This window comes from Podarcis melisellensis (genome assembly GCF_964234715.1).
Source record: "Podarcis melisellensis genome assembly, chromosome: 5".
Classification (NCBI taxonomy): Eukaryota; Metazoa; Chordata; class Lepidosauria; order Squamata; family Lacertidae; genus Podarcis; species Podarcis melisellensis.
In genome coordinates this window covers 8770772-8782591 of record NC_138537.1, presented here as the reverse complement: position 1 = coordinate 8782591, position 11820 = coordinate 8770772, and the positions used below count along the sequence as shown (strand labels likewise).

General features: G+C 48.1%; 1 long non-coding RNA gene across 1 annotated transcript; it reads right to left on the bottom strand.

Moving 5' to 3' along the window:
* Window positions 1–428: 428 nt before the first annotated feature.
* LOC309370052 lies at window positions 429–10533 on the bottom strand. Its single transcript, XR_014168393.1, has 3 exons — window positions 10436–10533; window positions 7631–7715; window positions 429–782 (listed from the first exon to the last, which is right to left on the bottom strand). It is a non-coding gene; the product is annotated as an uncharacterized lncRNA (long non-coding RNA).
* Window positions 10534–11820: the final 1287 nt, after the last annotated feature.

Genomic DNA, 11820 nt, shown 5'->3' with positions numbered 1-11820 from the left:
GAAACCCTTCTGACGTAAGCACACTTTTCTGGGCAGTGGCATAGCATGGGGGCAGGACTGAGGGGCTCATGGTTCTGGGTGCTTAAAGGGGGCTTGACCAGGAGCCCCCCCAAACCGGCTCTGGCACGTGAGGCAGCTGCGGCAACAACTTCCTTACGCGATAGCCCAGTGCCCCCAGCTGCAGCTCCATTCCCGCGTCAGGCCTGACCCGGGGACAGAGAAAGGAGAGTCAGTGACAAATTCACCACCCCTCTCCTCGGCTAGGTTGAGGCACGTGAGGAAGCCTGACGCAGGGGCAGCAAATTCCACAGGAGGAAAACTTGCCTGTCCCAATGCAGAAATTCCAAGAGTGGCGAACCTCAGGCCAAATGTGGCCCTCCAGGATTCCCTGTGTGGCCCTCAGTCCTTTCTCTAGGCCATGTCCCCTCCCCAAACAACACCTTTCCTTAGTTTTGCTCCGAATCCGCCATACATACATTTTCTAGCTGGAATACTATGTGTGAGTAGAAGCCTCCGATTATTGTGTAGTTGCGATGCAGCTTACAAAGGTAAAGACTGTATCTTTTTCTCCACCCTGCGCTCTTTTGACACCCCTGGCATGCGGCCCCCAAAAGGTTGCACATGAGAATATGTGGTCCTCAGACTGGAAAAGGTTCCCCACACCTGGTCTTAGCATCTTCGACCAACTGCTGTATCCGCATACCGACACATATGCAAAGCGAAGCAATGCATGCCTGGCTGCAGGTTAGCTCCTATTTCTTTGTTGGTCTGCCTCCTTGAAGCTGGCTGGTGGCCTAAAAGACAATACACAAACAAACAAACGAAACAATTAGCCTTTGGCTAATTTTGTCACGCCTGCCAACCTAGCAGTTCGAAAGCACCCTCGGGTGCAAGTAGATAAATAGGGACCGCTTTCTAGCGGGAAGGTAAACGGCGTTTCCGTGTGCGGCTCTGGCTCGCCAGAGCAGCGATGTCACGCTGGCCACGTGACCCGGAAGTGTCTTCGGACAGCGCTGGCCCCTGGCCTCTTGAGTGAGATGGGCGCACAACCCCAGAGTCTGGCAAGACTGGCCCGTATGGGCAGGGGTACCTTTACCTTTACCTTTAAATTTTGTCACTACACCAGACCATTTTGTCACTACACCAAAATAGGGTGTCCCTATTTTCCAGAGAGAGTCCCAAATTTGCAGAAGCCGTCCCGGTTTCTGATTTGATCCTGCAATGTCCTGCTTTGCCTTAGGACGCCTAGTTTCATTGGAGAAATGTTGGAGAGTACACAGTTTTGTGACCTCTGAGCCAAGGAAATAAGTGACTATGCAACCTTTAGAAGACATCTGAAGGCAGCCCTGTATAGGGAAGGTTTTTTTTATGTTTAATATTTTACTGTGATTTTATATATGTTGGAAGGCACCCAAAGTGGCTGGGGCAACCCCGTCAGATGGGTAGGGTAATAATAATAATAATAATAATAATAATTAATAATAATAATAATAATAATAATAATAATAATAATAATAATAAAGACGTCCTTATTTTCATCAGAGAAATGTTGGAGGGTACGTATTGATGGAGGGGGAGGGAAAGAAATCTGGTAGAGGCCTTTTTTTCCTTTTATGCAAATAGGTTCCAGTCTAAAAGTTTTTGCCACAGCAAATTACGCTCGGTTTGTCGTAAATAAGAGCTGACTCTTCCAGGAAAGGTTTGTCTGTCTTGGGCAAAAGGCCCATTTGTCATTGCTCCGCAGCTCCAAGCTGACTGCCCTTGCGGGGCGAGGTGTCTCACGGCTCCAGTGAGCAGGCACCCTTTGAAAGGACAAGGTCTTACCCCGAAAGAAAAATGGGTCGAGGAAGATGTCATTAAAGCTAATGAGAGCCCGGACAGCTGCAGCTCATTAGGGGCTTGCCTGAGGGCCAATTGTAACAGAGACCTTTAAATATACATCATAGTCAAATAAACAACATCTCATTCGATCAGCAAAGCTCGTATCGGTCCCTGCAGAAGGCTTTCTTGTAAACCTGCCTGCCATTTTTGCTGAGAAATGACCGGGAGAGGCGGTGGCGTTGCAGGAAAGCTTAGCTCAGCCTAGGGATCGGGGTGTGATGGGGAAGCATGGTTAGGTAAAGGTAAGGGACCCCTGACCATTAGGTCCAGTCGCGGATGACTCTGGGGTTGTGGCGCTCATCTCGCTTTATTGGCCGAGGGAGCCGGCGTACAGCTTCCGGGTCACTAAGCCGCTTCTGGAGAACCAGAGCACCGCACGGAAACGCCATTTACCTTCCCGCCGGAGCAGTACCTATTTATCTACTTGCACTTTGGTGTGCTTTTGAACTGCTAGGGTGGCAGGAGCAGGGACCGAGCAACAGGAGCTCACCCCGTCGTGGGGATTCGAACCGCCGACCTTCTGATCGGCAAGTCCTAGGTTTAACCCACAGCACCACCCGCATCCCTGGAAGCATGGTTGCGCTGGAGCCATTCCTTAGCCCTGGCCAGGATTCTAGGATACCACCTCAGATCTTCTGCTAAAGTTGGGGCCAGCCCTAGAAATTATGCTGCCTGAGGCAAAGGCAAGGTAGGGCTCTCCCCGTTCAACAACAGAAGCTGACCAGACTCAGAGCTGAATCTTACATTGATGACAGGGTAGCATTTTTCACCACACTTGGCTAGCTGAGGAGGAGTGCGGCACACGAAGCTCTGTGCTTTCCCACTCTCAGCTGCCAATGCCTGTCCCGCCAGCCTCTGCTGCCTGAGGCAGCTGCCTCACTCTTCCTAGTGCTAGGGCCGGCGTTGACTGGACTAACAAGCTCAATGACAGCCAAGAGGAAGAACCAGTAAATAAAGGCACATAGGTAAGAAGCCATCGTTTCCCCTTTCGCTCTGTATTAATTGCATACAGCAGCGCTTCCATCCCACTCTTCCATAGTTTTCCGAGATAGACAGATGCCAACAATTCATAGATTTCATAAAATCATAGTTAGAAGGAATCCTGCCCACAGCCACCTTGCATGGCCTCCAGCCACCAACCTTCTGGCTAACAGCCAGATGCACTGAGCCATTATATCACTTTAAACAGCCGTGGCTTTACCTAAAGCATTCTGGGAACTCTAGTTTTTAAGGGCGCGGAGAGTTGCTAGGAGACCCCTATTCCCCTGCCAGAGCTACAATTCCCAGAGTGGTTTAATGATCAATAGCTTTTCACAGAGAACTCTTTGGTTCATGTTTGGGTGGTTTGTTATCGAGCAGATAGAAACCTGCACAAAGCTGGAAGTGGTTTATCAAACCCCTATGGGTCATCGTATATAGTGGTTGCCTGAATTCTGCTTGATGGGTAATAACGAGGCCAATGAGTCTACATTTTGGTACAGTGGTACCTCAGGTTACAGACGCTTCAGGTTACAGACTCTGCTAACCCAGAAATAGTACCCCGGGTTAAGAACTTTGCTTCAGGATGAGAACAGAAATCGTGCGGCGGCGGCAGCGGGAAGCCCCATTAGCTAAAGTGGTACCTCAGGTTAAGAACAGTTTCAGGTTAAGAACGGACCTCCAGAACGAATTAAGTTCTTAACCCGAGGTACCACTGTATTTGCAAGCAACTTTGGTTCACCTCTCTTCTTCCTTCCTCAGTTGCCATTTGCTGAGCACTCAGCCCTAATGATTCAGATCGTCTTCTGCAAGAGCCGCATGGCTGTTTGGGATTATAAGGCAGGGGTGTGTAAACAGCCCTCCAAGGCAGAGGGAACGAGAGGTAGTTTTCACAGGATGGAATAAATGGCGTTTGGAATAAAGTTTTGCCTTAGGCAGGAGCTTATACGATGTTTTCTTTGTGCTAATAAGTAAGCGTCCTGAAGAAAGGGACAAGTTTGTGCAGGGAGGCCGAGTGTGTGGGCTGGCCTGGGCCCAGGATACAGACTTTGCCGTGACCCCTCCGAGGGTTTTGGAACTTGAAAGGCTTTGCTGAGCGTTTGCGTTAAAACAAAACACTTTTTGGAAGGAATGGGGCGCAGCCAAGATGGCACTGCCAATACCCCAAGAAAGAAACCTTAAAGTACAGCCACGGGTCATCTTGCTGTGTTGGAAGAGATGGTGACAGCTGTTGGCAGGTCAAGAGGTGTTGCTGCCTGGTGACCAAAATGGCGCCCACTTCCGTTTCCACGTACAGAAGCCAACTGGACTGTGTCCGGCTCTAGGCCACATTCAGACCACACATTTGAAGGATTATGATGCCACTTTAAACAGTCATGGCCTTCCCCCAAAGCATCCTGGGAACTGTAGTTTGTTAAGGGCACTGAGGGTTCTTAGAAGACCCTTCTTCCCCTTCCAGAACTACAAACTGGACCTTGTTTGGTCTCACGGTCAGAAGCCAAACGCTTCCATGGTGCATATGACCGCTTCTTGGATGCAAATGACAGTCCTGGTTTTACAGAAGCCATTCTGTTTTCTGACTTAAACCTGGAATGTCCTGCTTTTCCTTAGGATGTCCCTATTTTCACCAGATAAATGTTGGAGGGTATGTGACCCCAGAGCCAAGGAGATAAGTACCATATTTTTTGCTCTATAAGACTCACTTTTTCCCTCCTAAAAAGTAAGGGGAAATGTGTATGCGTCTTATGGAGCGAATGCAGGCTGCGCAGCTATCCCAGAAGCCAGAACAGCAAGAGGGATCGCTGCTTTCACTGTGCAGCGATCCCTCTTGCTGTTCTGGCTTCTGAGATTCAGAATGTTTTTTTTCTTGTTTTCCTCCTCCAAAAACTAGGTGCGTCTTGTGGTCTGGTGCGTCTTATAGAGCAAAAAATACGGTAACTATGCAACCTTCAGAAGACATCTGAAGGCAGCCCTGCATAGGGAAGTTTTTTAAAAAAAATGTCTAATGGTTTTATTATTATTATTATTATTATTATTATTATTATTATTATTATTATTATTATTATATGTTGGAAACCACCCAGAGTGGCTGGGGCAACCCAGTCAGATGGGTGGGGTATAAATAATAAATTATTAATAAGATTATTATTATTCAACAGGACTTCCCTATTTTCATCGGAGAAATGTTGGGAGGTATGGGCTCCTTTCCTCAAACTGCTCCTGATCCAAGGCCTGTGGGGGGGGGGGGCTCCTGGTCATCTTCTGATGAGGAATCCTTGGGCTGAGTGATGACAAACCGGCAGTCAAACAGTTAAATCTTACTTCAACACTGGTGATGGCAGAGTGTCCTCCATTGCAAATGACTAGTTTAGGAGGAGCTGCGCAGCTCACCTGGGACACACCTGCACTGTCTTCCAGGAGAGGGGAATGGCCAAGAGGCCTCAGGAATAATGCCTTTGGCAAGGCTGCCATTTCCCCCACATATCCAAGTATCTGCTGTCTGAAGCAGTTGTGTCACCTTGTCCAGCACTAGGGCTGGCCCCCTGGTGTCTTGGAAACAAGCTGATTTCCTCCAGGCAGCTCTGTTATGGGAAAGTTTGGTGGGGTGAGCAGAGGCTGATGAGGACCAAATCTAGTGCCAAAGAATCAAATCCAAAGAAAGCCCAATCTACAATGAAAGCCAGCTAAATGTATGTAATAATAAGCTCTTACAGAACAAAACTGGAAATGGCTGGTTAGGACAAAAGCCAAGGAACAGGAACATGGAGACTGGGAGACAATTCAAGACTTAATTTAAAGCTTGCATGTCCCCCCTCCACCCATGGCTAATAGAGCTTCATGGGATGAGGCGGCCTGTATCGGGGACTAGACCCCTGCATGGGATGAAAGTGTTGGGCTCCTCTCCTTCCACGGTGCTGAGGTCCCACTTCAAATAGGGTGGCCCCAAGGCCACCTCAACAAAATGATGTTGAGAGTTCGCAAAACATAACTGCATCTTAATATGTAAAGGTAAAGGTAAAGGGACCCCTGACCATTAGGTCCAGTCATGACCGACTCTGGGGTTGCGGTGCTCATCTCGCTTTATTGGCAAAGAGAGCTGGCGTACAGCTTCTGGGTCATGTGGCCAGCATGACTAAGCCACTTCTGGCAAACCAGAGCAGCGCACGGAAACACCGTTTACCTTCCTGCTGGAGCAGTACCTATTTATCTACTTGCACTTTGACGTGCTTTCGAACTGCTAGGTCATCAGGAGCAGGGACTGAGCAATGGGACCTCAGCCCATGGCGGGGATTTGAACTGCCGACCTTTTGATCGGCAAGTCCTAGGTTCTGTGGTTTAGACCACAGTGCCACCCGCGTCCCATCTTAATATGTAATATGGTCCTAAAACAAAACCATTAACCACTTGTCTAATAAGGTAAAAGGTAAAGGACCCCTTTATGATGTTATCCCCCTTACTCACTTGTTCTTGCTGTTCTGCGGCTGTGCCCTTCGAAAACCCTACCGTAGCCAATGAATTGAGCAAAATCTCTCTTCAAATTTTCCGTGTTTCTGATAAGTTCTGATTCAGCGGGCAAGATCGGATTTTGCAAGGCACAGCTGCTGAACAACAAGAAAAAGTGAGTAAGGGGGACCTGGGGAAATTTCCTTGGACCTGGGGAAATTAATCGTTACACAGTACCATCAAAATATGTGTGAAGCCAGTGTGTATAAGCCCTTTGTCCCAACCTGTGGGCTTCTTTCAAGGAAACCTGGGAACTGTAGGTTTGTACGAAAACAGTCACCCGGTTCCTGGGCTTGGGAATGAGGACCCCGATAAACAGATCCGACACTGTTTTAAATTTGTAATGTAGATCCGGTCTTTGTTTCTAGATTCAGAATGAGGATTGGTCCTCCTCACAGAAACCAGGGTGGTTTTGGCATGGGCTGCAAAACCCCACAGGCCTACCAAATGCAATTTATGAGGAGGGATTTTAAGCTTGGCATTAATAAGTTAAATGTTCCCTCTCACTTCCTCAGCTGTGCACCTTTAAGGCATTAAAGGAGAGGGGGGTGGAGAAGGAAAACATCCAATCTTTTTTGAAGTGTTTGCCATGAAACTAATTGTTCCATCATTTTATAGTTTTTCAGCCACCTGATGAAAAATTGGAACAGTCAAGAGGCAAGGAAACATTGCTTTATAGTCTCCAGTCATGAAGCAATTTGGCAGCGAGAGGAGGGCCCTGCATTCCTGAACAGTGGAAACAGCAAGGGAGGGCATCTTTCTCCAGTAAAGTCTTCGGACAGAAGGGGTAATGGAGCAACAATAAGCCATTATCCTTTTTTTTTTGGTTTTGTTCTGTAATTCTAATAGCTGCATGTTGACAACATCTTTGAAAGCCCTCTTCTGCATCCCATTAATACTGGGAAGGGGAGTCGCCTGTAGCAAGAGAAACACAAGAACATAAGGAGAGCTCTGCTGGATTCGGCAAATGGCCCATCTAGTCCAGCATCCTGTTCTCACAGTGCCCAACCAGATGCCTGTGGGAAACTTGCAAACAGACCCAAGCACAGTGGCATTCTTGCCTCCTGTGGTTTCCAGGAATGGCATTCTGGACTGCATCCCCTCCAACATTTCTTCAGTGAAAAGAGGGACACCCTATTCTATAATAATAATAATTTTTTTCTATTTCTACTCCACCCATCTGGCTGGATTGCCCCAGCCACTCTTGGCGGCTTCCAATATATATAAAAACATAATAAAACATTAAACATTTTTTTTTAAAAAAAACTTCCTTATACAAGGCTGCTTTCAGATGGTTCAGGGTCGGATAACTTCATACCCTCCAACAATTCTCTGATGAAAATAGGGAGGCCCTAAGGAAAAGTGGAACATCCCAGAAACTGGGATGGCTTCTGTAAATCTGGGACTGTCCCCAGAAAATAGGGACATTTGAAGGGTGTGGAGGGAGAACATATCCATCATGGCGAGCAGCCACTGATTCTCTTCTCCTCCATGAATTTGCCCAGTCCTCTTTCAAAGACATCCATGATGGTTCTTATCATGGTCTCCTGTGGGAGTGAGCTCCATAGTTCAACTATGCGCTGTGCGAAGAAGCGCTTTTTACAAATCTCTCCTGGGTCTTCCACTATTCAGCTTCACTGGAGGCCCACAAGTTCTAGAGGGAGAACAATTCTATCCACTATCTCTATGCCATTTTAAGTGGGAAAATGGACTACCTGTAGGAGTGTGACCTAGGTCCCCTGCTGCAAGAGTGATTACAATTAGGCTTATCTGCAAAGGGGGAGAGTGTTTTAGTACATTCTGGAGCCTCCCAGACTTTTGGGATGTGAAGGAGAAACTTCACCCTGCCTCCACTTTAAAAAGAAAAAGCAATCGATAAGATAATGTGGTGTTTGGGTCAGGGTCTTCTAAGTGTTGGCACCATGGTTAGGAAGAGAGGAAGCTGCCTTTTACTGAGTCAGACCCTTCAGTCAGACAGCTGAATACTGTCTATGCAGACTCCAGAATTTCATGCAGAGGTCTCTGGCAGTCCTACCTAGAGGCACCTGGGATTATACACATAACTTTCTGGATTCAAATCAGATGTTGTACCACTGCGCTATGACCTAGTTGCAGATACACCTTCCTTTGAGAAGCCTACCAGGCCACCACATTGGTTTAGGGATGTTTGACAAAACCCCTTGTTTTCTCAGGCACTGTAATCTAAATTTGGCTGACGTGTGATATCTCCCCCATCTCTGCTTCTTTCCTCATTTATTGTGCTTGCCTGGAATATTGTTGTAACCGCTCATGGCTTTGAGTATTTTATTTTTTTTAATCGCGAGGCAATTAATAAGTTTTTAAAAGACAATAGCGCAACCTTTTATTTATACGGCATCTCTCTTGTCAGCTGAGGCTCGGGGTGCTTTAGAAAATACAATAAATTGCAATTAACGCTGCAGGTGCTACATGATCCAGTAAACTACAACAACACATAATAATGTGAAAACATTAGAAAAAGGGAACGCGAGGAAAGTAAAGGAAGATGAACACAACAGGTTTCCTCACACATGACCCTAAAATCACTTTTGAGCTTGTCTTATTGACTTTGGTGCCGTGTGTTAATGTTGTGAAGAAAGGAAAAACAGCAAAAATGCCATGTTTAAGCTGAACATCTAATTCTAGTCAATACAGGAGGTGGTATTAAGAGGAGTAGTAGTAATATATTTATGATTATTAAATTTATTATGCACCCTCCACCAGCCCCAGGGACCATGGTGGGTGTCAGGGAACTGCCATCGGAGAGTCAGGTGGTGGAAGGGCTCAAGGAGGCTAGGAGAGCTTCGGATGCGGAGGAAGGAACCAGTAGGGGGAGAGGGAGATTTCCTGCAGAAACTCAATCGGAGGAATGGCTCCAAGATGTTTCCAGTGAGAACAGCGGGGAGGGCTCAGGACCTCCGCTGGGGACGCCCACTCCGCGGAGGAAACTGTCACACAGAGAATCCAGAAGGAGAGTTTCCGTCAAGGAACTCTTATGTTGGCGTAAATTCCGGAAACGCCCACTGACGGATTCTGCCAGCGATTGAGGTAGCCACGCACCCATGGCTCCTCGGACTGGGAAAGTTTAAGAACTGATGGTAAAGCTTGGAGGATTTAAACGCTTACGCACGAGCAGCCCCCTTTTCCCATTACAGTGGGTTACAGCACTTTAAAATTCAGTATTAAAAACAAATTACTGACTCACTGCTTTGGCCACCCTCTGTTACGACCTTTGTCGGGAGAGAGACGGGGGAAATGTGTTCCTGTTAATTCTCCTTAACCTCTCAGTGGCTTTCAATACCATTGACCATAGGGGAACAAAGCAACCTCCCATTGGAACCATAAAGTACCACACGCCCCATGCTGGGTCAGAAAGTAGTGCTCTGCTGATGCCTATCTTCTAGTTTCTCACGAGTTTTCTTCCTTTGTGCATGAGACTTCCATTTTTCCACGTCATTCTCTAGGTGCCTCAGAATTTCTCCCCCCCCCCAAGAATATTTATTAAGGTTTTCAATAAATAATACAATAAAGATCAAAAAGTAAAAAGACAAAGAAAAAAAATAACAAAAATACAAAAACAAAAATAAAAATAATAAAAAACACATAAAGTTTCCATTACTTATTTTTCATTAACTTATTTCCCAGACCTCCTCATACCTCCCTTTTTTGTATTCCAATTCGAGTTATTAGTTCAGCAAATCCTTATTAATAATTTTTAGCCTATTTCTAAACCCCTTTTCTCTCTCCATATTCTCTTAAAGCATTATAGCTGGAAACCACTTAATTTCTATCTGACATCATTCTAACATTCATTAATTTTGCATTATTTCTGTAGATAGTCTTTAAATTTCTTCCAATCTTCTTCCACCGACTCTTCTCCCTGGTCTCGGATTCTGCCAGTCATTTCCGCCTGTTCCATGTAGTCCATCACCTTCGTCTGCCATTCTTCCAGAGTGGGTAGATCCTGTGTCTTCCAGTACTTTGCAATGAGTATTCTTGCTGCTATTGTGGCGGTTCTTGAGAATTCAGGTTAACACAGGATTTTTGAGCTTACCTCTCTGTTGTGAGGTACCCAAAGATGGGTGGCTGTCTATTTCTTTCTTTCGAGCAAACATTTATCCAGTGACCTACAGCCTCCTCGGCTGCCTGCACTTCCTGTTGTGAAAAAAAGCCCACATGGGAGGAGTTACCTCATGAAGTCTTCCCTTGGGTGCAGTCAGGAAGACTGCAGAGTGTAGACCGGCAGCGAGATGGTTTTCAGAAAAGGAAGGGTACTTGCAATCATACCGTGGCCACTTCAAAAGTATGGCAAGTGTGCTTTAATTTTTGCATTGTATCTTTGTAAACCGCTTAGAGACTATTGTGGTTAAGTGGTCTATAAATTGTTTAAATAAGTAAACAACAACCAGTGGCGTAGCGTGGGTTGTCAGCACCCGGGCAAGGCAAGTAATTTGCGCCCCCTAACCCGTGGATTTTAGCACTCGAGTGCGAGCGCGCCCCCCCCAGATGTTGCGGCCGGCCCTCCTGACCCCCCCACGCTACGCCACTGGGGCTGGGGGCGAGCGAAGGAGCCAAGGACCCCCCTTAAGGCTCAGCAGGAATTTATTAAATTTATTATTTGCGGAGCCCCCACGAGCCGAGGCAGCCGAAGCCCCCTCCCCTCGGGCGCCTCCCCGCCCCCTCCTCTCCTTGGGCTGTAGGTGGAGTCCGCGCTCCGAGGCGCTCCAGATCCGGGCTTGGCGAGCGCCTCTCCTCCTCCCGGCCGGGTCCGGGGGCTTCCAGCCGCGCTCCGTCCTCGCCCCCCCCCCCACGGCAGAGACTTGCGCTGAGAGCCGGAGCCAGCGGCGCCCCCTTCCGCCGGGAGACCCTCGCCCGCCCGCCGGCTTCCTCTCGGAGGGTTTTGGGGAGCGCAGGGCGCGGCGAGGCCCCTCGGAGCTCTCCTCCCTCCCAGTCAGCAGAAGCAGCCGCCTGTGGCTGGGCCGAGGGGATGGCGGCGGCGGGGTGCGGAGGCTGCCCGTGCCCGGCCAGGCGGCGTCGGCGCTGCTGCAGCGGCTGCTCCTCCTGCGAGCAGTGAGTGGAGTGCAGCGGCGGCGGCGGGGAGCCCGGCGGAGGAAGGAACTTGTCCCTTCCCTCTGGACTCGCGCCCCCCCCAGATGTTGCGCCCGGTGCGGCCGGCACCCCTGGCACCCCCACGCTACGCCACTGACAACAACCACAACCACCCTTGCACCCTGTTCAAGGAAAGATCACCAATTTTCTTCTCCCCTTTGATGATTTTCAAATCCATTAATTTTTTTCTCACTAACTGGTGGACGGGGAGGGCAGGAAGGGCACAATTGCTCAGCACAAAGCATTATTAGAAAGTGTGAATTCCTTCAGCCCCCCCTGCGAGCCCCCGAACCTCTCATTTTACATTTTGAACACTGCCTTTGCACCCAT